The 26,139-nt window shown below is 35.5% G+C and overlaps 1 pseudogene; it reads left to right on the top strand.

The window, feature by feature from the left end:
- The first annotated feature begins 1,187 nt into the window (after nt 1-1,187).
- On the top strand, nt 1,188-16,571 carry LOC138398036 (large ribosomal subunit protein uL4 pseudogene; annotated as a pseudogene).
- The last annotated feature ends 9,568 nt before the right edge of the window (nt 16,572-26,139 follow it).

Genomic DNA, 26,139 nt, shown 5'->3' with positions numbered 1-26,139 from the left:
ATGAAAATAAAGTAATAAAATTTATTTTTTTGGGTGGCTTATTTAGTTGTAAAGAGGACTTTAAAAGGAGAAAGGATTTCAAAAATATTTTGTCTTTGAAGCATAATTATTACAATATATATATGAGGCTACATTTTTAGGAAAGTGTTCTCACAAAAAAAGTTTCTGCATGAAGCACACAAACATAAATCTATTTATATTAGATTCCTGCAGAAGTGATTTTAGGGGGAAAATGCCAAATGAGATAACATTGCTTACATGTTGTAGGTGCTCCTCACTCTTATAAATCCACATAGGATTGATCTACCCACTGAAATTAGCAAAGCACCTTGCATACCTGAGATGTATTTTCTTTTCTCAATGGAAGAGATATAACTAGAAGCAAACCATTCATTTGAAGGGACTTCTACCTTCTCCTAGGTGAGTTATCTAAGGGAAAAAATTGGTACCTCATGAGCTCTGACATCACTGCGTTGATGCATCCAAGACATTCCTTCCTTTCTTCAATGATGAATGGCATGGTTAACATGGTGTCAAAGCCTTCATGATTAGACTGGGATTATGGTGTGTGGGGGAGACGACAGGGGTAAAATGCTATTCTCATCATATTTTATTAAGGGTATGTACTATCAGTATGACTTATCCTTATTGATGTTAATCTTGATCATGTTGCTGAGGTGATGTTTGTCAGTTTTCTCCACTGGTAAGTTACTCTTTTTGCTTTTTCCATATCAAATTCTTTATAAAGCAGTCACTATGCATAGCCCACACCTAAAGAAGGAGTGGGGAATTATGTTCTACCTCCCTGAAGGAAGAGTATCTATAATACATAAGTTCTTTTGAATTCTTCTGCAGAAGAGATTTATCTATTTCCTCCTATATATTTATTTAATTATTTTTATATCAGTATGGACTCATGGCTATTTATTTTATACTTTGGGTTATAATTCAATCCCATTATATTTATTTTGTTGTTCAAATTTTTTCAATTTGGTCATTGGGAACTCTTTCAGTTAGCTCCTTGTGTCCCTTTGACATATGCCTATTGTGGTTTTTTGTTTTGTTTTGTTTTAGCACTTCCTTACTTTCTGGCACTATAAGATACTCCACACTCTTTGTGTATATTTTCTTCCCCAGTCCTAGAATCAGCCATTTCTCCAAGGAGCCCTGGTTCCTTTCATAGGAGAATGGTATTAGAAACCAAGGTCTGGGAACTAGATGTGCCTATCACTACTGGGAATGCCATAGCTTCTAGGCTCTGTCAGCTGATAAAAGGGAAGCTGAAGCAAAGAAATATAGATGTGTATATTAACTCAGGTATATATACATACCTGTAAATCTCTCTCTATATATAACTGCATCTATATTAAGCTGAACATGATTTCATATTGAAGTCTCCAACTCTAACCCATTACCATACGGATCATTCAAGCCTTTTAACCTTGCTGATCTGTAATCTCCCACTCCAATAGTGAGAAACCTGGGTCCTACCATTCATTATTGTCCTAGCCTTTTTTGTGCTTCTATAACAGAATACCACTGACTGAGTCATTTATAAACAATAGAGGTTTGTTTGGCTCACAGTTCTGGAGACTGGAAGTCCAAGATTGAGGGGCTGTATCTTGTGAGTACCTTCTTGCTGTGTCATAATATGGCAGAAGGCATCATGTGGCCAGAGAGCATATGCCAGAGAAGGCAAGAGGCTGAACTCAACTTTTTTCAGAAACCCCCTCCCATGGTAACTAACCCACTCACACGATAACAGTAGTTATTCATTTGAGAGCAGAGCCTAATAAAGTCTTAAAGGTCCTACCTCTCAACACTCACGCATTGGAGATTAAGTTTCCAACACTTACATATTCAAACCATTGCGGTCATCCATTTACTTAATTGCTCAATTCCAGTATACATGTATACTGGTTTAAGAATTAACTCATACCCCAAGGGAAAAAAGTTAATCAACCAGAATACAGTGCTTATGTACAGTTGCTTTTGCCTTTAGTCTTACAGACTTCACTGATTTCCAGAGTTACTTAGGTCAGCAACTTATTCCCCAACCACCTTTAGTGAGATTATTTTATATATCTGAAGTACAATTAGATTCTTATGTCACAGCCTGCATTTCATCCCGGGATCCTCCAATCTCCTAAATGATATTTCAAAATTTGCATACATTAAGGTTCACTCTTGATGTTACAGAATTAATTCTATGGGTTTTGACAAATGCATGGTGTCTGTAGCCACCATTATAGTAACATACAAAAGAATTTTACTACTTTAAAATTCCCCTGCAGTTTTCCTAATCAATACCCCCTACCATTACCACTACTGCCAAAAACACCTGGCAACCACTGATCTTTTTTTTTTATTGTCTCCATAGTTTTGCCTTTTTCAAAATGTTATATAAATGGAATCATATATTATATGGCCTTTTTAGAATGCCTTCTTTCACTTAGCAATATATGGTTAAGATTCTTCATTGTCTTTGCATGGCTTGATGGCTCATTCCTTTTTATTGCTACATAGTATTTCATTGCATGGATGTACAACAATTTGTTTATTCACTTATCTTTTGAAGGGCATCTTTATTGCTTCCAATTTTTTGCAATTATGAATAATTGCAAATATATAGGTTTTTATGTGGACATAACTTTTCAGATCAGCTATGTTTAACTTTATAAGAAACTACCAAACTATTTCCAATTGAATTAAACTCTGTGTGGCTGAAAACAGCAACAAAGTGGCTGTACTGTTGTGCATTCCATCAGCAATAAATAAAAGTTCCTGTAATTCCAGGTCCTTGCCAACAATTGGTATTGACAGTTTTTGAATTTTGGCCATTTTAATAGGTGCATAGTTGTACTTCATTGCTATTTTAATTTGTATTTCTCTAATGACAAATGATGTTGAATATCTTTTTATATGCTTATTTGCCATCTTTATATCTTCTTTGGTCACATTTCTTTTTAACACAATCTTTCTTTAAGAAGAGTGAAATATGGTTGACTGTATTTCATATTTTTTAAATTTATGTATTTATTTATTAGATAGGGTCTCACTCTATTAACCCAGGTAGTGTGCAGTGGCGTCATCATAGCTCACTGCAACCTCAAATGCCTAGGCTCAAGTGATCCTCCTACCTCAGCCTCTTGAGTATCTGGGACTACAGGCACTCACCACCATGCCCAACTATTAATAATTTTTCTATTTTTTGTAGACATGGGGTCTCACTATGTTGCTCATGCTGGTCTCGAACTCCTGGGCTCAAGCAATCCCCTTGTCTCAGCCTCCCATAGTGCTAGGCTTATAGACATGAACTACCATGCCTGGCCTGGATTTCACATTTTTAAATTACAGGCATATCTTGGACCTAATTTATCCTGATTGGTGTTTTCATAATGCTCCAAATCTCTGTCTCACTTTTAGACACAATATCTTGGATTATTTCTAAGGACCTAATTTCTTTCTTTAACTGTAGATTTTTATTAGTGTAAATCTCAAAGGGCAATCTTATTTCCAAATTCTTAATGTGAGGAAGAAAGAGGCAGCTTCATTGTTGCTACATAAAGTCCTATACCAGGTATTTTTTCTCTTTCTTTAAAAATATTATTTTATTCTATTGAACTATAGCCATACTTCAAATATTTTGAACTGCTTGACCTACTTCATAGGCTTCCTTTTATTATCCCAATATTTTTTTTAAGCTTTTGTTTAATGTAGTGGTTCCCAAACTTTAGTGTGTATCAGAATCTCAGAGAAGCAAAAAAGAACACTGCCCCAAGCTCATTAAATTAGGATAGGGCCTGGGCCTTTATATTTTTATCAAATCCCCAGGTATTTTTTATACCAACCAAAGTTTGAGAACCACTGGTTTGGTATTTGGAGAAAAGGCAAAAGTGAGGCAGTCCTCTCCAGCTGAGGGTCAATCTAACCTTGAGTAGAAAATACAATCAGCCTGTCTAGACCCCAATGATAGCTGCAGAGGCCAGTGTTGCTATCTTGCTAAGTTCTCAACCTAATACTTTACTGGGGTTTGTGTGTAAGACTTTTGTCTAGAGTTGAAATTGAACATCAGTAAAATATTTTTACTGTACAAGATACCATAAAAAACTGGCTTATTCTGCAGTGTTCACCAAAGAAACATTGTTAAGCCATCTGGACATATCACAGGTTAAATTGAAACTATTCAAAGATGTGCCCCCAGAATTTGCATTTTAAGAAGTACACTGTAACATACAGGATAGACAATCCATACGTCTTTTCATATTACTGGTTCCCTAATCTTCTATACAATAAAAATTAAATGGCTTTTTTTTTTTTTTTTACAACAAAGCATTAACCTAAATTGAGAAGACCATATTCAACAATGCAGCATTTTTTTATACCCAAAAAGGAACTATTTCTCAGATATTTTTTCTTTATAAACTCAGGTCTTCATGTGCTTTGTGTCCTAAGCTATAGCTAATATTCAATATAACTTAAGAGGGCACAGTTCCATTCCAAAGAAAAACTTCATCTTATCAAAACATTATTTGCATATTCATAAGATTCCACCTTCAGGCAGAGACATGAGCTCTTTTTCTTGCAAACTATTACATCAATAGAAATATACAAATAAGCATCAAGAAAAATGCGAATAAGGATATTAAATGAAAAAATGTTCACTCACCAGTGCACAGTTTAATATCAGGTGGCGAGTACGCTTGTTTGATTATAAGTAAATTTTAAAGGTAAATAATTGTGATCATTGCTCATATAGATATTTAATTGCCATTATTACTAATACTTGCTAATACTGATGAGTGTGCTTCTGAGTAATTGTTTGAATTTGCTAGAAAAATATACTAATATGAATTTTTTGGAAAATATATTTAAATTTTACCTGAGGGGCTATTTTTTTAATCAAAATAACACACCAAGGCATGGTTGAAAGCACTTTGCTTTTTCAAAGGTCTCTCTAAACTCAATTGTAATCCAGAAATGAGTATTTTCCCATGAAAATACAAAATATCAAGTGCTTGAAAATCCTTTGCCAGAAATGAGATTATGCTATTCATTTTACCAGTAACTAATGGTCACTCTTATGAGATATTATATTTCCTTACATTTTTGTTGTGAGGATAATTTTATAATCACTACCAGGCAAACATAATTTTTTTTATCCTTTTAAGAAATTTAAATTCCTACTCTTAATCTCATTTTTAGCATATTTGGATGTATCTAAACTTTGTCTTCAGTCAGTCCACATCAGATCATTTCAGTTTTTTCTCCAAATTAAAAGGGATCTTATTTCTTTCATTTAATACTAATTCTAAGAAGCAAGAAATACATGAAAACCACCAATATCTTTAATGGCTTTGATTTGTTAATCACTGAAACATACTTCTATTTGACCCCTACTGAAGCACTAATTATTACAGTGTGGCATAAACAAAGCATTTTGAACATCTTTAGGACACAAATCCTATTAGTGAGGGTGAGCCTTCCTAAATCTCTTTTTGTGTATAATATTAATACTTATAATTATTAATTTACTTATTAGGAACAAAAGATGTCCCCCATAGTTAAACAAACATGTTGACTTCCCTAAATATAATCATGCTATTACATTTCAACAATTCTAAAAAGTCACTTCGAGGTGAGGTTACCACAATTTCCATGAATCAAGGCTGCCTGAAGTTGTAACTGGTTTAAGAAACCAAAGGCAGCCTGCTCAGTTTGCAAAAATGCTTACTTGTGAGGTTCAGGTCATTATTTACTGGTGTCCTGAGTTACAGCTTCTTTAACCTCACACTTTAACCTCAGAGGCCCCCCACAAAGACAAATTTCAGGGTCAGCAGAGTCCTTTCATTGTATTTTTGTCAAAATTGAGTATCAGTAGGTGGGAATGCCATGCCCTAGCCTTGGAATACCTTAGGGAGTGGGCCGAGAGCACTTCTGCGCAGCTTTTGAAGGTGGTTGCCAACAGGTTGTTAACTCACTTCTAAGCCTCAGAGCACATCTATTGACTTTATCCTTTAAACTGGTTCCTTGTGAAGCAGTGGAGTGGCTTTCAAATTGCATTTCTGCCCCAGAAGACCCTCAGTGATCCTGTTCCTGCACCCCGCATAAGCTCCTTTCCCCCATTCATGCACTGCAGGTACAAGTCTATTGTTCACATCTATTTAGACATATTGAAAAGGACTTTACATTTTCTTCAGTACACATCTAGAACACTTCTCTCCATTTTACATTCTCATATTCATGCTAAGACTTTGATACATGCAGGCCACATGTGAGAAAATAGCCTACATTTAACTTAATTAAATTCTTATTGTCAGTCATGAATACCAATTTTTAAAGATTTGAATGTACCTGAACTGTAAATTTTTTTTAAATAAAATCGCCAACTCAAATGATATATGAAGAAGAAAATATCCAAACCTCTCATATGTATTTCAAAAGAAATGAAATGTTCTAATGAGAGTTATTGTCAAAACTGTATTAGTGTTTAGTAGTTAAACCAAGTCATAACACACTGCAGGTCTTTCCTGTACGTCCCACATTTCTCAGCAAGAATCCACTTTTTGCTCAACAACTTTATTCTTAAGAAAAGAATTTTTCTTTCACAAAAGAAAAATAGTTTCACCATTGATAAGTAAATTAAAAGTTAGCTTTATAGAAGCAGCAACCATTTCATAAATGAAATGGAGAGAGTACTTTTCACACTTAGGTGTCAAAAGAGAAGTCCCAAGTCTGCCATTTGCTTGCCTGAGATGCATAAAGTTACTTTATGAATATTCTTATATGAGACTTTATTGCAACTCTAAAAACTGAGTTCATTACCCTCCTAATTTGAAAAACAACTTGGTTGGGCCTAAGTATCACATTAAAGTGTTTTTGGTATTTAGCTGCCAGAAAAAGAAGGAAAATGATTTCTGAAACAAATTGTGTGTGTGTGTGTGTGTGTGTGTGTGTTTGTATGAATGCTCATATTTGGTTATCTGTTACATTTAAGGAAAATTCTGCTGACATTGATTACTATCCTCACATGTCAATGTGGCAGAAAAGACTATTTCATACCAATAACATATGTGGAAATATAGAGAAGTGAAGTTTGGTTTGTGGCTACAGCTCTTTTGTAGATCTTGTTACTGTTTGTGTCTTCACCTCTTAGATTCTGTCTAGACACTAAGGTCAGAGGGGCCCAACCACCAACACCAACAACCATGCACCATCTCCAGCGTGGCCAGACCAGCAGAGACCCAGTTATACTCTTCATTTCAATTAATCTTCTGTATAGACAAACTGAGTTGATTAATTTGATCAAAAGTTTTGGTCTAAACTGCTCTTAGAATGTTCTCTGACCTTATATATAAAGATATGAAGAAGCTATTTATAATTGGTAAATTAAAGGACTAAGATGACTACATAATTTAGTTTTGCCAAGAAAAAACAAAAAGAATTTCAGAGAATGAGTCACTGAAAACATATTCCTAGGCTCCTTGGGAGACAAAAGAGCAAGGAAGAAAGTGTGGAATTTGATTCAACTAATCTAACTTTGTTGGCCATTACCTGTCCCATTCAAACTTAATTCAAACAAATAGGCAAACCAATGAAAAGTCTTTATGCTGTCAGCAAAGAAGGCAGAGTTAAACCAGAAAATAATGAGACATTTGAAAAGTTCTTTGGAACACATCTTCTACTTAGGACCCTTTAACGTTATACTGTGCTTAACTTCTGAAATTGTCTAATTCCAAAAGGGAAACTAAAAATATGAGTCTATTTTACACAAATTAACTCTTTAATCGTTTACAATTTTATTATTTAATTGATGTTTTTTTAAAAAATAATGTAATAAGCACCTGCAAAAGCACCACTCAAGACAAAATTTAGGACCATGGAGAAAACCTATAACTAACAGTTGGTTCTCTACCAATATGAGAAAGTCCTCATTCTAACTTGACATAACCGTCATTCAGCATCCTATTTCATAACTCCCATGCTTTTCTTTTTGTGTTGTCTTAGTGCATTTATAAATAGTAGTTACAGAAGTTAAAGAATATTTTTATTTTGTTTTTAACTTTACAAAAAGAATTTCATGCTATATGTACTCCCCTGTTTTTCATACCAAATCGTGTTAGTAATGTGCTCTCTTCTTTTACGCCTATTTGTGAGGTTAAGTGGGGTAAGGAGTGTTCAAAATATTCTTACATCTTGGAACTTTGGCTGTACTCCCACTCTTCCTTCAGGCACAATGATCTTTCCCAGCATGGTCAACAATCTGGGTAAGCACAACATATGATACCGCACTCAGACAGAAATAAAAGCAGTTAGGAAAGAAATTTGCACATGGGTTGCAGCTTGCCTGGTCTGCCACTGGTTTGCAGAATCTTGATCATAGCAGTGATCTCGATGTCCATTCATAAAAATATTTGGTGGGAACATTCAAGAGTACCACAAAATTATGCAGGTATCTTTAATGTAATTATCACATCATTTAGAATATTTTATATTGTAAGCACTGAAAATCCAATTGAAACTAGCTTAAACAGTAAAGAGTGGGCTTCAGGATTGGTTTGATTCAATGGCGTAAAGATAGTAAAACAAAGTTGACTTACTTTGTTTTGTTTTGTTTTGTCGTATTGGTCTCTCTTCTGTCTTCCACATCATCATCGTCATCCTAAAGTTGGTTTCTCTTGTCCTGGCAAAATGACTACAGAAAGAGAGGGCTGGCTTGTGGAGCTACCACAGAAAAGTGAGGAAGCTTCTTTTCTAGAAGCCCCTAGAAAAGTTAATCTCATGTCACATTGGTTTGGATTAGTAAAAAGTCCTTGTAATACTTTACTTCTTACAATAGTCTCTTCAAAATGTTGTTATTAATTACTTGTTGGCCCCAAATAACTCCTCTTTTGACTTATATAACTCTGGAATTTGTTGTCTCTAAAAAGTATACTCAGTGATGTATCAATATTTGTTCACCAGCTGTAATAAATGTATCACGCTAATGCAAGATAATAATAGGAAAACAGTGAGGGTGGGAGGAGCATGAGAGAAGGAGTATAATTCCTTCACAATCTTTCTGTAAACCTTACATTGCTCTAAAAAATGAAGTGTCTTTTAAAAAAAGTATACTCAAAATCCTCTGGCCATCTGCCTTTTTGTTCTGCACACAGTGACATAAATTGTGTTTTCCACTATCTCCTTTGGCATGAACTTCTAAATTTATTCCTAATTGATTCCTTTACCCCTCCCTAAACAGACACATGGATACCATGACTCTTCCTATGCAGCAGTATTAAATATCCTCCCAAGATATGCCAATATGGGGTAAAAATGTGTTAGCTCTTTCACTCCCACCATCAATAATACCCAAGTTTATTTTTCAATGAAACTGGACAAATATAGAATCTAATAATGGATGTATTTGAGTTATATCTTTTCTGATATCTTTTAAATATAATGATTGGTCAAAAATTAAAGACTTTTGGAAAGGATGAAGTAAGAATATATATTACAAAATGTTTGTAAATAATTCTTTGATTATTATTTTCCCTTTGTCTTGGCTTTGCATACTCAAAAGAATGTGGCATTTATATTTATTTTTAGTTGTAGTACATTTTGATTAAGTAGAAGAATATCAATATCCTGGGGTATAAATAGCTCTAGCTGAGAGCAAACAAAGGCTTCTGGGTGCTATGTAGTGCAGAGCCAATACAGTTATCATAAATTTCACTTCTAACAAAAGACATGAGGGTTAACAAAATTGTTTAATTTGCTTAGGCAGGATGAACCTTGTGCCTCTGCAAATTATTTCATGAGCTTTATGTTGAATAATGCTCTAGAGAGATACTTTTTTCTCCATTTATACCCGAGTAGGAGTTAGCGTCTAGTTTATTTCAAGTACATAATATATGTGAAAAAGTGCTTGCAAATTAGAGGAATTATTGTAACACAAGTCTGCCTTAAGACATACAGGCTCTCAAGTTAAACAGGAATTACATTCTTTAGCTAACAGATTTATGGAATGTAATGAAATTTTGCTACCGAGTAGTAAGAATAGACTGTGTAGTCTATTTCAATGGAGAATCGGAAAAAGTAAGTAGGAGACAGTGTTGAGAAAGAACAATAGGGTAGGAGTTTAGAAGCCCTGTATGACCTTGAGCCATCTGACTTCTCTGAACTTTAGTTTCTCTATCTGTAAAGTAGTAATTCTACACCCTATTATTATTAGGATCAAATTATATAATAGATAATGTATTTTATGTCTTTCAGAGAGCTAACTATATTAACTTGATATGTTATTATGCAAGAGGTAAGAAGGCTATCCTACAAAGTCACATGAAATAGGGTAAAAGGAATATTCTACAATATATAGGGTAAGCTGTGTTAATGAAGAAAATCTTTGCTAAATGTCTTTATAAACCCAGGTAAGTGTTCTGGGAACTGTCTTAGGGAAAATGTGTAAAGCAGAGCTTCTCAACCACAGTACATACAAGAATCATCTGAATCTGGTGAAAATACCAATGCCAGGATCTCATCCACCATGTGTATTTAAAATAACAAATGAAGTGCACAAGTGATTGTGAGGGATGTACTCATTTAAGAATTACTGATCTAGAGTAGGTGTAAGCAAATTTTTTCTGTAAGAGGTAGCTAGTAAATATTTTTGCTTTTGCAGGCCAAATAACATGTCTGTCTTTTCTTCTTTGTTGTTTTCTAAAAACCCTTTAAAAATGTAAAAACCATTCTTAGCTCCCCAGCCACACAAAAACAAGCCAGGGTGAATGTAACTCTAGGTAATGAAAGAGCTCACATAATAGTTTATAAATTAGTACATGATACATATACAATATATTGTAACTATCTATATGGATGCTTAACTTTTTTATTACTGTGAAATCTTTGAATATAAAGTCTTACTTGCTTTTTGTATTCCTAAAACTTATCACATTTCCTGGCACATCACAGTCACTCAATAACTATTGGATAGATGTATGGAAAAGAGAAAGTCTATGAAGAGATACAAATCTTAGAGGTTATAACATTTGCAAAATCTATCTGATGGTAAGAGACACAACAGGTTCCCAGTTAATTTCACCAATGCAAACAGTAAACAACAAAAGAAAACAATAACAAACCCTACTGGATTAATATTAGTATTTTTGACATTAATTATGTAAGACAAATATTGGCCAAAATCCATTTTACTTGTTGTTTGGAGGGAACATGGTCTTGGTTTTGTGTTACTTTTAAGAAGATAGAGGCTCAATTTTGGGTGCAATATTTGGGGAAATTTGTCTGGAGACTGTATCTGAGGATGAGAATGGATGTATACCTTTGAGAAATCTATAAGTTTGTCTCTAGAGGAGAAATTTGTCAGAGAGAAATTTGATCTGTAGAATGAGTTATGTACTTAAAGCTCTGGATTAGTACTGGACATACTTAGTTGAGTCTATAAATGTGACTAGTTATAAGAATGTATTGCTTAATTCAAAGCTATCGATACTGACAATATGAACATGGTGGTGCAGTATGTTATTACAGTGGGTTCATAGTCATCTGATTGGCTTAAAATATGTCTGCTTTATGTAGTTCCACCTCTTGGCCTCCTGGATATAATCTGATATCTTATCTCAGATCAAACTGAGTGCCCAGTCCTTTCGATCTGATTATTGCTTTGACTGCTTTCCCAGCTGAGGTGCATTTTCTTTCTCAGTAACTCTCTTCAGTAGTTTTATAGCTCACATTGTCTAGATTTCTCTTTATAACAGCTTTACTCCATCTCATAGGACAACATTCAGCTGAGTATTTGACTACCACTCCTTGATTCCAGTGAACATTTCTTTCTGAATTGCTGCATTAGCCTTCTAACAGTCTCCTACTTCTAGGACCAACCGCACCAATTCCTCATGTTTCTTAAATTCGCCCCATTTATCCTACCTCATGGCTATTCCCCTGTCTCAAATGCCCCCTGATTTGCTTAATAGCATCATTTTATTAATAGATATTGATGCTGTGGAACTTTCCCTGAGCCCTGTGCTATTGGAAAATAGCTACAGTTGATAATCACTGCTCCCCCACCCCCCAGGCATCCTTCTGTGCTCCAGGAAAAGACTTACTGCGAAGAACCACTCTTCCTTTTTCAACTTAGATAAGACTCACTTATCTAATCAAGGAGCTACTCCTTGTTTACCTATGACATGGCCAGACACAGACCCTCTAATTTCCATTCTTTGTCTCATAATGAGACACTGTTTGTCCCCACTGACCAATATGGACAAAATACTGAACTTGACCAAACTTTAGTCAGGATTCTCTCCCTCCTCCAGACCCCTGAACTTTGCCCCACCTTTGAGTATTTGGAACACAGAACTGTCCCTCCTTAACACCCTCTCCAGATAATCCCCAGACCACAAGGAAAGACATTCCCTGATCAAATGTCCAATCATGCCGCCTGCTTATCCTATTTCCCCATGCCTGATTCTTTCTAGCCATTTTCTCCCTTCCTATAAAAAGAAAATTCCTTTCTACATGACCTTTCAGATGTTTGCAGATATTATAGTCAAAGCACTCTCCCGATTCCAATAGTCCCCTTCCCCATATTGCAATAACCCTTTTGAATAAAATCTCTCGTTACCTAAGCACAGATTTGTTTTTCTTTCACAGTATCATTACTCTAGCAAGCTTTCCTACCCCCCAAGATTGGGTTAGATACTCCCCTGAGAGATTCCGTAATGTCGTGTGGTTACCCTAATCAGAGGACTAATCACACCAGGGAACAAGGCTGTGTTCTTGCCTCAAGTCCTCAATAGAATGTGTGTTTCTGAGGGCTCTGGGCCCCTCTTTATCTTGTATCCCTGACCCCTTGAAGAGTTCTAGGACAGTTGAGAGGTGCATTAGGGTTTAACTGCTTAATTATTTAATTAACTTAACAGCCAGCCTTTTTCCCTGTGAAGATGGACAATGGTCTGAGAACTGTTTGTGACCTCCACGGGTGAACGAACTAGGGGTAGGAGTGGGAGGTCACATGGAGATTATTTTTCTCCTTCTGCATGGGAATGACATTTGAGCCCAGAAGGAGCAATTTTGATTAGACAAAGATCTGGCTGAGAGCCCTGCCACCCTCCACTGTCCCTTATAAAACCATGTGGGAAAGCAATTTTGATTATTGTTGTAGAGGCAATCAGTTCTAGAAAAATATCCCAGAAGAAAATGGGTTTTTTTATTCCTTCTGGCTCAAAATAGTGGCTTATACACTTCTGGAGACTGAAGGAATACCAGCTTCAATTTATCAAATACATAAAATGTTAACTGTGTCATTTTATTGAAACTTTATGACATACATCACCAAGATATGATTTATACATCAGAAATGCTGCTTCCACATTCCCCTCGCCAGCCAAGGGATCCAGCCTGGCCTCAAGGACTCCAGCTGAAAAGCCTCAAGGTAGTTAATACAGGAGGCTGGTTCCCATGTTCAGAAACAGTCTCTGACCTGAGTCATAATATCTTTAGAATGTCAAATTGTGTTTTCTTTCTTTCCTTCAGATGTGCTCTGTTCCTATTATTCAGATTCTTTGCTTAAGTTCCTGACCCATTATTAATCTGCTTATATAGTCAGATCTCCAAATTTCTGATACTCAAACCCTTTGCTTAAGAACTGTCTCTGTCCAACCTACTTCAGTGCTTTGTGGCATCCTAGTCTATCTCAGTTCTCGCTGTCTGGGCCCTTAGACACTACCCATCAGTGTCTAATCCACGTACCTTCAATCCGTAGCTACTCCTGAACCTGATGGTGGTTTTGACCCAGTTCACCCTGACATATCTCAGGCTGCTCTCCTTCTCCCAAGGTACATGCCCCCTCGTGTTCACTGTGCCTCCTTGTTGGCTACTTGTCTTGCACTTTTGCATGTTGCTGTCCACAGTTCTAGGAATATATCACATGGTTCAGAAATAAAACATCTAGAAAACTCCAACATATTTTCATTAATTCTAAATTTAATCAAAGTAATACATGTGCATAGTTTTAAAAGTCAATGGAAGGAGGCAGCATAGTACAGAGACTAAAAGCTCTGGCCCTAGCATCAAACTGATCCAAGTTCAAAACCCTATGGTGACAAATTGGTATGTCTCTTAACTTTTATGAAATAAAAAAAAAAATTTTTTAAGTCAATGAAGAGTGCAGTCCGGAAAAGGTGGAGGTGGGGGGAAGAAGAATAACTTTATAGTACAGAAACCAGCCAAACACTACCACAGCCAGATGATCAAGTCCAATATCAGCAGTGATAAGCCACATGACAGTATGTACCCTAGATACGATGTGATGAAAATGGCACTTTACCTCTGAGGTCTTCCTCTCAGAAACCTATAACCTCAATATAATCATGGGGAAAACATAAGACAAATTTCAATAGAGAAGCATCTTACAAAATACTTCACCAGTATTTCTCACAACCGTCAAGATTATTAAAAACCAAAAAAAGCCTGAGCAACTGTCCCAGCCATGAGGAGCCTGAGGAGACAAGACGACGAAATACAATGTGGTGTCCTGGATGGTGTCCTGGAACAGAAAGAGAACATTAGGTAAAAACTAAAATAACTTGAATACAGTTTGGGCTTTGGTTAACAATAATGTACCAGTGTTTGTTCATTGATTGTAAGGAATGTACCATACTAAAGTAAGATGCCGACAGTAGGGAAACGGGTATGGACTGTATGGAACCTGTATTAACTTCTCAAGTTTTCTGTAAATCTAAACTGTTTTAAAAAAATAAAGTCTATTTTTGGAAAAAGGAAAATGAAATAAATAAATTAGATAACTAAAAAAAAAGTCGATGTAACTACAGTGCTTAAAATGAAAAGCAGCAGCTTTTCCTGCAGGAGCCAGCAGGTTGAAAGGAGCGTGGCCTTCTCCTCCCCATGCCACGGCTCGTGCATGTCCACTGATATCAGTGTACTCCGACCAGGGGCAGTCATCTGGTAAAAATGTCACTTTGCCTGCTGTCTTCAAGCCTCCCGTTCGACCAGATATTGTGAACTTTGTTCACAACAACTTGCACAAAAAAACCCCCCAGGCCTGTGCTGTCAGAGAATTAGCAGGTCCTCAGACCAATGCTGAGTCTTGGGATGCTGGCAGAGCTATGGCTACAACTCCCAGAGTTCAAGGTGGTGGGACTCACCGTTCTGGCCAGGGTGCTTTTGGAAATATGTGCCACGGAGGCCGCGTGTTTGCACCAACCAAAACCTAGCAGCGCTGGCACCGGAGAGTGAACACAACCCAAAAGCGATATACCATCTCTTCTGCCCTGGCTGCCTCAGCCTTACCAGTACTGGTCATGTCTAGAGGTCATCGTATTGAGGAAGTTCTTGAACTTCCTTTGGTGGTCGCAGATACAGTTGAAGGCTACAAGAACACCAAGGAGGCTGTTTTACTTCTTAAGAAACTTAAGGCCTGGAATGATATCAAAAGGGTCTATGCCTCTCAGCGAATAAGGGCTGGCAAGGACAAAGTGAGAAACCGTCATTGTATCCACTGCAGGGGACCCTGCATCATCTATCGTGAGGACAGTGGTATCATCAAGGCTTTGGGGAATATCCCTAGAATTACTTTGCTTAATGTAAGCAAGCTGAACATTTTGAAACTTGCTCTTGGGGCGCATGTAGGATGTTTCTGCATTTGGACTGAAAGTGCTTTCTGGAAGTTAGAGGAATTGTAAGGCACTTGGCGTAAAGTTGCTTCCCTCAAAAGTAACTACAACCTTCCCATGCACAAGATGATCAACGCATACCCAAGCCGAATCTTGAAAAGCCCGGAGATCCAAAGAGCTCTTTGAGCACCACGCAAGAAGATTCATCACAGAGTCCTGAAGAAGAAAGAACTGGAAAACCAGAGAATCATGTTGACGCTGAACTCATATGCAAAGACCGTGTGCCGAAATACCATTTTTCGCCAAGCCAGGAATCACAAACTTTGGGTGGATGAGGCAGCTGCAAGCAGTACAGGCTGAATCAGATGAGAAGGAGGTTACAGGTGAGAAGACTGTAGTATGGGAGGCCGAGGCGGGAGGATCGCTCAAGGTCAGGAGTTCGAGACCAGCCTGAGCAAGAGTGAGACCCCGTCTCTACTAAAGAAGAGAAAGAAATTATCTGGGCAACTAAAAATATATATAGAAAAAAATTAGCCAGGCATGGTGGCGCATGCCTGTAGTCTCAGCTACTCGGGAGGCTGAGGCAGGAGGATCACTTGAGCCCAGGAGTTTGAGGTTGCTGTGAGCTAGGCTGACGCTACAGCACTCTAGCCAGGGCAACAAAGCGAAACTCTGTCTCCAAAAAAATAAATAAATAAATAAATAAAAGAAAGTAAAAAATAAAATAAAATAAGAAGACTGTAGTAGTGAAGAAAGGGGAAAAGCCTGTTGGTGTTTGAAGCAGAAAAAGCCTTTGGTGGGAAAAAAAGCTGCCTCTACCAAGAAACTATTAGCTGAAAAGACTCCAGTAGAAAAGAAACCTACCACAGAAAAAAAGAAGCCTGCTACATAAACTCTTAAATTTGTTTATTCCATAAAGGTCAAATCCTTTTCAACAACTTATTTTGAATAAAGATGTGATCAAAGAGACAAAAAAAAAAAAAAAATTAAAAAAAAGCAGCAGTTCCTGTCATAACTGCAAGTCTTTTGTCCTAGTGGCAACTGTTTTCAATTCATTGAATTGTTTCTCATGGCTGTGCTATATTTCTAAATATGTGCTTTTGTGGCATTTTTTTCATTTATCCATTTTGGACAGTGCCCACCGACTTCCTGCGATGGCAGATGAGGATACCTCTCTTTCACCAGGTTCCTTTTACTCATCTCCCAACATATATGTCACAAATTTTGGCTAATCCACATTCAGTGTTCAATTTACTATAATTATGTAATTTTGTTCACTGTTGAGCTAAATTGTGTTCTGATTACTTTTCCTTTGTGAAAAATTTTACTAAAATTAATAACTGCTTCTTTTTAAAATTTTCTTGGTTCTTTATGTACATATTGCTAATTCTTCCCAAATACCCTAAAAGCTACATGGTTAAGCCTTCTCAGTATTATTTCCAGAATAACAGACATTAGAAAATCTATCTGGCTCATTTTGTTCTGGTGCCTCTCTTATGCAAACCTTTATTTCTTTTTTTAACTTTTAAATTTAAATTTTTTTTAAAGAGACAGAGTCTCACCCTGTTACCCAGGCTGAAGTATAGTAGCACAATCATAGCTCACTACAGCCTCAAACTCCTAGGCTCAGGGGATCCTCCTACCTGAGCCTCCCCAGTAGCCAGGACTACAAGCATGCGCCTCCATGCAGTATAATAAACATGCATGTTTTCCCTTCTACTCTAGGCCATGCCTTAGGTATCATTACAAAACTTCTCTTTATCACACTTCTGATGAGTCCTGTGTTTTTTGGATCAAATATCTTCTTTCTTGATATACTTTCTTATTTAGATACAGAACATTCTCTAGTATCTTTTTTCTCCTCCCCGTCTTTTTTTAAAATTTATTTTTATCAACATTATGCATGTACTCAGTTTAAAAAAAAAGTTTTAAAGGTATTTTAGGAAAAATCACAATCTCCTTGCTTCGGATCTCTGGGAAACCAGGTTCAAAGCAAAAGCTTATGTTTTACATATATATATTTTGTGGTGCAATCCAGGAACACAGTGGTGAGGGAAAAATAAAGTAAGAAAGGGAAAGAGGGGGAACAAATAACAGAGTATGCAGTAGGTAGCTGGTCTCAGCTTTGTGGTAGCTGTAGCAGATTGCTTGGTCTTGTGGGATATCTTTACTGAGATCATTTTAAAAAGATAAAATATATGTAACAGTTTATGGGTCCCCTTGGTCAAAGTTTACTCCACTGAACATCAGGTCCCCAGCATTTCCAGATTGCACTGTCTAGCCTGTCTAGGCAGCTAGTGGAGAATCCTGAGCTCAGGAATGCAGTGTGACATCTGAGGTTTAAACCACAGTGCACACAGACAGTGAGTGAGTCTATGCAACTGGCAATCTCTCTCTGTCCTTCAGTAAACTGCATCCATGTGAGCCCTGCCATATTGTAAACTTCTGAGGATGCGTGGGTGCTGAATGGATCCAGTGGCTTCTTCTTGTACTTTGTTGCAAACAGAGATGAGCAGAGGAGAAGAAATGAGGGGCTCCTTCCCGAAGACATGAGTCTGAGAACTTTTGGTTTGCTCCTGTGAGTAACATAAGAAACTAGCCCCTACTGGTATCACTGGCTCAGGAAGCTGCAATGTTAAACAATTTCTTCTAATTATTTTTGACAAACACTCTGGAAGTAGAGCTTTTTCACTGAGCAAACTCCGAGTCAGGACAAATAATGACAAGCTCTGCAAATAAAGTTTTCCCTGGAATTTCCAGATATCTCAAATAGTGACAATTCTCTGGGGATGAATTTTTTAATATTCATTATTTTTTAGAACAGTTATAGGTTCACAGAAAACTTTAGCGGAAGGTACAGAGATTTTCCATATACCCTCCTGCTCCACACACATGCATAGCCTCCCTCATTATCAAGAGCTCCCACCAGAGTGGTACATTTCTTACAATCGATGGACCTATAGTGACACATCATTATTTGAGTGATACCAGTAGGGGTAAACAGAGGATGGTCAAAAGACTTAACAGGAATATGTAGAGTATGAGACATCCATATAGGGGGATTTAAAAAATCCCACATATTCATGGGAATCTGGAAGGCCATGAGCATAGGCAAGATAATGTGTTTGTCCAGGAAAAACCCCCGAGAACACCTTTATCTTTCAACTCTGGCTGACCCTGAGGCCTTGTACAAACAGGAAGTAAAGGCTAAAACAGGGTTGCCAACTGCCAGAGCCCCAGTATACACAAAGAGACCCTACACAAAGGACTGAAGATTTACTGGTTCAAGACATTTCAGGAAGTTTATATCCAATTATTACCTGACTACAAAGCTAACCAAGGAGAAATATCAGTGGCCAAACACAACAGGGCATGTTAGTCCAGAGAAGTCACTGAGCAAAACGACTAGTAAAAAACAATAATAAAAAAAACAGCAACAACAAAAACTCTGGGGTGAGGTAAGACTTGATTTCCAGAATTACCACAATATCCTTTAAAATGTCCACTTTTCAATTAAAATTATGGGATAGAGGAAAAAAAAAAACTAAGAAAGTATGACCTATACAGAGACGGGGGGAGGAAAGCAGTTCATAGAAACTGTCTTTAAGGAAGCCCAAATGTTGGGCTAGCAGACAAAGACTTTAAATCAACTTTTATAAATATGTTCAAAGAACTCAAGGAAACTGTCTCCAAAGCATTGAAGGAAAGTCTGAAAATGATGTTTCACCAAATAGAAAATATCAGTGAAGAGATAGAAAGTATTAAATAATTCAAATGGAAATTTTGGAGTTGAGAAGGATAATAACTAGAATGAAAAATTTATTAGAGGAGGGCCAGGTACAGTGGCTCATGTCTGTAATCCCAGCAGATTTGAGTTTGCAGAAGAAAGAATCAATGAACTTGAAGATGTATCAATAGGGATTATTCATTCTGAGGAACAGTAAGGAAAAAGAAAGGAACAAAAATGAATAGAGCCTAAGAAATCTGTGGGACACCAAGCATCTAACATATGCATAATGTAAGTCCCAGAGGGAGAGGAGGGAGATAAAGATACACAGAAAATATTTGGTGAAGTAATGACCAAAAACATTACCAATTTGATGAAAAACATAAATCTATACATCCAAGAGCTCAACAAACTCCAAGTGGGATAAATTCAAATTATTGCACACAGATATATCATAAACAAATTGTCAAAAGCCAAAGACAAAAAGAGAATCTTGAAATCAGCAAAAGAAAATGACTCATCACTTCAAGGAACTATCATTGAAGAATTCTATATTCAGCAAAACTATCCTCCAAAATGAAGGGGAAATTAAGACCACCTCAGAATAAACAAAATCTGAAAGAATTCGTGACTGGAAGACATGTACTACAAGAAATAATAAAGGGAATATTTCAGGCTGAAATGAAAGGACACTAGAAAGTAACTTGAGTCTACACAAAGAAATACAGAACATTTATAAAGGTAACTATATAAGTAAATGTGAAAGACAGTATGCATTTATTTTTATTTGTACCTCTTCTATCTGACTTAAAAGACAACTGCATAAAGCAATAATTATAAAACTGTGTTGATGGGTTTATAATAAAGATATAGTTTATATGATAATAATATCACTAAGGAGGGGAAGGAAAAGAGCAACTTTGAAGCAAAGTTTTGGTATTAATCCAAACTAGATTGTTTAAGGCTAGGCATGGTGGCTTGCAGTAATCCCAGCTACTTGGTAGGCTGAGGTGGGAGGGTTGCTTGAGCCCAGGAGTCAAGGTCATCCCGAGCAACATAGTAAGACCCCATCTCATATAAAAAGAAGAAGAAAAAGAAAAAACACCCAAAACACGCTAAGAAAATAACTAAGAAAATAGTAAAAGAAACAAGTGAAGTAAAATAGTATACTAGAAAAATCTATTGACATACAAAAAAGGTAATAATGGAAGAACAGAGGAACAAATATAGACATAAAAAATATATCCAAATGGCAGACATTGATTCTACTTTCTCAGTAAATGCATTAAATATAAATGGATTAAACACTCTAATCAAAAGGCAGAGATTGACAGATGGATTAAAAAACATAACCCAACTATGTGCTATGTACAAGAGATATACTTTATGAAGACAGAAATATGTTGAAAGTAAAAGGATGGAAAAAAGATACAATGTGGAAATAGTTACCCAAAGAGAGGTGGAGTGCTTATACTAATATAATTTAAACACTATTCTCAGCTGGACTGGAAAGGACATAATTAATTTTCCTTTACAGCTTAACTTCTATTTGTCTTGAATTTAATAATTATCTTTTCTTATTTGTTTTGTTTTACATGTATTTATCGGATTCCATGCAAACTTCTCACAATTGTCTAAATCTTCTTTCAAAATGTTCAAATGCATCAGAATTTCCATCAGTTTAGTCTTCCTAATAGAGTTTCTCACAGAACCTTCTGCCATGCTTCAGGATGTATGGGTTACCTTCTATGCCTGCATTTTTCATCCTAGGATCTCCCTTCATTAACATTACAATTATTACCTTCACCTCTGTCTTGAGTTAAAAATACTGCTTCTGTTTTGCCAGGTCTTCTAATTGTGATTTGTTCCCTCATTTTGGTAGAACTCAGCCTCCAGGAGCTTCCTGAGAGAAGGGAACAAGGAAAATATATTTTTCATGCCTGAACTGTATTTATTTTATCCTGAAACTTGATTAAGATTCGGCTTGGTATAGAATGTTATGTTAGAAGTCATTCTTTCAGAATTTTAAAAGTGTGCCTCCAATGACCTTAAAATTCCTCTATTCCAGTGAGAAGTATGCAACACTTTTGATTTTTAATTCTTTTTATGTGACCTATTTTTTCTCTCTAGAACACCATTCCCAGTGTACTAAAATTTTACAATACTATGTCTTGGTATGAGTCTATTTCATCTGTTTTCTGTGGGTTCTTTTCTCTTACTTCCTTGTGAATATTTAAAGATTTAGATTACATATAAATTTTGATGATCAGAACAGGCTCACAGGAATAAAATACAATTAGCAAAAGCCAGTAGCTCCTAATCTCTGATTTAGAGACACCATAATATAGGTGAGCCCTGGCTAACTCAAGCAAGAGGAGTAAGAGGTTTTTAAAGCAAGTGAATGGATTGCTTGTTTTAACATGTATTCAATCCCAAGTGTAGTCACTAGGGCAGAAAAACAGACTGGCATAATGAAGATTTTGTGTATAAGGTTGGTAGTTTGGGGTCATTTTGAGGAAAGGTTTCTTCCTATTAAAATATAATGTATATTGTAGCCTTAATCAAATGTTCTATCTAATGTGAGACAGTCTTGTTTTTCTTTTTACCTTCTGTCCATTCCTTTTGATGAGAAATAGTCTTTAGACTCAGAATGCCTTTTTTTTTATCATGTCTACAAACTTCTGTCATTTTCACCTCAAATATATATAAATGTGTATTTTTGTAAGGTATAAGTCTTTTGTAAAATTTCATTAACTGTAAATAGGATTGGAATAAAATTTAAGAAAATGTGTTTTATTATCAAAATTCTATTGCCCAATTCTTTTCTTTTTTCACCTGAAGCTAAAATCAAAGCATCCATCCTAAGGTATGCATAAAAACTAATTTTTTGGATGATATATTGTAAAAGTAGAAAAGGAGATTATTCAGGATGGGAAGAGGATAGGCTTAACTAGAGAATGTGGCAAATATTTTCACTGGATATTATTTTATTCACAGTATCTTATCTCTATTTAAATCCTATGACATAAAGATAAATAAATTCTATGTGGTCTGTAAAATATTTAATGTCAGCTTTTCCAAAGTACACTTTTCTTTTTCTAGTCTGTGAAGATTGACAAAGGCAATTTAACAAAGAAGTTTTATTCTTTCTTTCTTTTCTCATCTAGGGAGATGAACTTGGTAGACACACTGATACTTAACTATTCTATTCCCAAGTTACTTTAATTATTAGGATAAAAAATTTTCATTCCTAGAGGCAGTAATACTTCAACAGTTTATTGGACTTTACCAGAGGGAAAACACTTCTAAAGATATGGTTCATTAGGTCTGTGCTCTCAACTACTGAATTTAGACACTTATCTAGAAACTAGATAAATGACACAAAGCAAAAAATAAAACTTAGAGTGAGAAATTTAACATGTCTGTGATTAACTTTTATTATCTTGATGTTATTAGTGAAAACAATGACTAATAAATGCTGAATTAGTCTCATAAACTCAATTTTTAAAATTATATACTATTTAAGAATAATTTTGATTGCAAGATTTAAGATGATAATGTTTCTAGATCCTCTCAAGATATTCTTGAACGCTCTCTTATTTGATCACTTAAAAACTGTTAATTTGGTAATTGCATAATGAGGTTACTTAGTCAAAATAGAAAGGGCAAGAAAAAGATTGAAAAAAATAAAGTTAAGTGCCACAGAAATTTGAAGAGAAGGAGGCAGAAACTGATTATCAAAGATTTGGGAACTGCATTTTAACACTGACCAAGTAAAAGAACAAATATGAGCCTGGAAGTCCAACTGGAAAAATATTTATTTACCTGAATCACTACTGGTAACAATGTATCATTTTGAATTGAGACATTGCTGATCTACTAATGTTCCCGCATAGCTTTACCATTTATTATATTTTCACATCTAAAAAATTTTTTTTAAAAAGTCAAGTTGCCTTGATCTTTTGGATTTAGCATGTAAATCCTGAATTCGCACCAAAGGGTAAATGTTATTCTGAGTAGGATAGTCCTACAGATTGAAGATTTTAATTCTATCTAAAGCTGTAGAGCTCTGGTGCTTTTCTTCCCACTTACCACCAATGACAGTATACTGTAGTTAGCAATAACTGGGTGAGTGATGAATCAGACAGAACCTAAATTAACTCTGTGAGCCTTTTTAATGTTGACTTCTGACTCACAAAAGTACACTATCATATGAGGGGATTATACCACCAGGCTTCAAATAACCACATGAATAACTCCTATTATGAGGATTGTATTAAAGTGTATAAGTGGTTTGAATGGACACATGCTCTTGAAGCCCAGACCTTGTGAGCATACGTTAGTTAAAAAATAAGTCTCCAAGGTGCTGCCAGGAGTGATCTTCCAAACTATTTTAAAGCACACAATTCTTCCAGTTGTTTATTCACTACGGAATTTGTTCTCATTGTAACAAACACCAAAGTCATCCATGAAATGCCTTCCCTTCACAAGTGTAGAGCAAAGATGACAGAATGAGAGAGTACTCAAACTTATCCAGTTCTCATATTGTAATTTTCAAAACTTTTTATTATGAAAGGCTTTAAATCTACAGAAAAATTCAAAAAATTTATATTTGTTTTAAATATGTTTTATAACTGCACTTTTATATCCTTTTAATCTAATAATTATTTAGGACATTTCATGTATTTGAATACTTGAATCTTTGTTTTTGTTTAATCTTCGATTATTAATTTTACATTTTATTGCTTCATAGTGAAAGAATGAGGTTTGTATAATTTTTATTTTTTTAAATTATCAGGGTTTTCTTTATGGTCTAATTTATGATCAATTTGTTCATGGAGTCTTTTTTAAAATTTTTTATTTTTTATTATTATGGATACGCAATAGTTGTATATCTTTATAGAGGCATACAACGTGAATTAATCAAATCAGGGTAATTGGGGTGTCCATCACCTCAGGCATTTAACATTTCTTTGTGTTAGGAACATTCGAATTCCACTCTTTTAGTTATTTTAATGTATACCCTAACTTATTGATTATAGTCACTTTTTTGTGCTATCAAATATTGTTCGGGATTCTTGAAAGATAATTTATCCTCTGTTCATGGGATACAGATATATATATATTTAACTAAGTGCGTTTGTGTGTGTATGTGTGTACCTCTCTAAATATACACAGAAAAATATCTCCAACTCAACCTTAAAAATTATGCTGTTCAGATACCATGTAAACTTATTAAATACACTTTGTCAATTCATAATATTATCTATAACTTCTATAGTTTTGCTTTAAACATTTTGATGGTATGTTATATGCACAATAATTTATGTCTGTTACAGAGTTGTCCTTTATAAAAACAAAATAATCATTATCTTTGTCCTGTTTAATGCTCTTTCCTTGCCTTGGGTTCTACTCTGACCAGCATTAATAATGTAACATCTGATTTCTTTTCCTTTTTAGTTTTGCCTGAAACATTTTAACTTTTTTACTTTAAAATATTCTTATTTTATTTGACATTGTGACTGTGTAAAGAGCATATATGTGACTTTGTATTTTGACTCAGAGAATATTTCTTTTGTAATTGAAGAAATTTTTATTTCAAAATATTAGGAAGTACAAATGTTTTTGTTACACAGATATCTTGTATAATGCTTAAGTTGGGGGCTTTAGTGAGGCTCATCACCAGAAGAGTGTTCATTGTACACAATGGATAAGATTTTACCACTCACCTCTTCCCACCCTTCCCCTTTCTTGGTTTCCAATGTCTTTTACATCTCTTTGTGCCTGTGTGTACCCATCATTTAGCTCCCAGTTTTAGAGTACATGTGGTGTTTGTTTTTCCATTCCTGAGGTGAGTTCACTTAAGATAATGTCTCCAGTTCCATCCAAGTTGCTGCAAAAGACGTTATTTCATTACTTTTTATGGCTGAGCAGTACTCCATGGTATATATACACCACATTGTCTTTGTCCACTCATGAATTGATGGGCGCTTAGGTTGATTCCACATCTTTGAAATTGTGAATTGTGTTGCAATAAACATTCAAGTGAATGTGATTTTTTTTTGATAAAATGACTTCTTTTCTTTTGGGTAGATAACTAGTAGTGGGATTGCTGGATTGAATAGTATGTCTACATTTATTTTTTCGAGGAAACTCCATACTGTTTTCCATAGAGGCTGTACTAATTTGCAATCCCACCAGCGTATAAGCATTCCATTCTCTCTGTTTCCATGCCAGCATCTATTGTTTTTTACTTTTTAATAGTGGCCATTTTGACAGAGGTAAGGTGGTATATCTCATTGTGGTTTTAATTTGCATTTCGCTGATGATTAATGATGCTGAGCACTTTCTCACATGTTTGTTGGCCATTTTCTATCTTCTTTTGAAAAACTTCTGTTCATGCCTTTTGTACACTTTTTGATGGGGCTGTTTGCTTTTTTCTTATTTAAGTTCTTTGTAGATTCTGGATATTTGCCCTTTGTTGGATGTATAGTTTGCAAATATTTTCTCCCATTCTGTAGGTTGTCTATCGACTCTGCTGATTATATCCTTTGCTGTGCAAAAGCTTTTTAATTTAATTAAATACCATTTGTTTATTTTTGTTATTGCCCTTTTATTGGGCCTTTCATATCTTTTATTTGTTTAAGTTCTGTTATCTCTTTTGTAATATTACCTATCTCTTCAGTGAATTTTTCATTCATGTCCTGATTTATTTATTTATTTATTTTGTTTTTTGGGGATGGTTTTCTACCATCTCCTCAATTTCATTCATTTTACTAGCCA

Source organism: Eulemur rufifrons, chromosome 17 (assembly GCF_041146395.1).
Source record: "Eulemur rufifrons isolate Redbay chromosome 17, OSU_ERuf_1, whole genome shotgun sequence".
Taxonomy (NCBI): Eukaryota; Metazoa; Chordata; class Mammalia; order Primates; family Lemuridae; genus Eulemur; species Eulemur rufifrons.
Note: the sequence above shows the minus strand (reverse complement) of the source record. Positions and strands in the feature narration are given on the sequence as shown.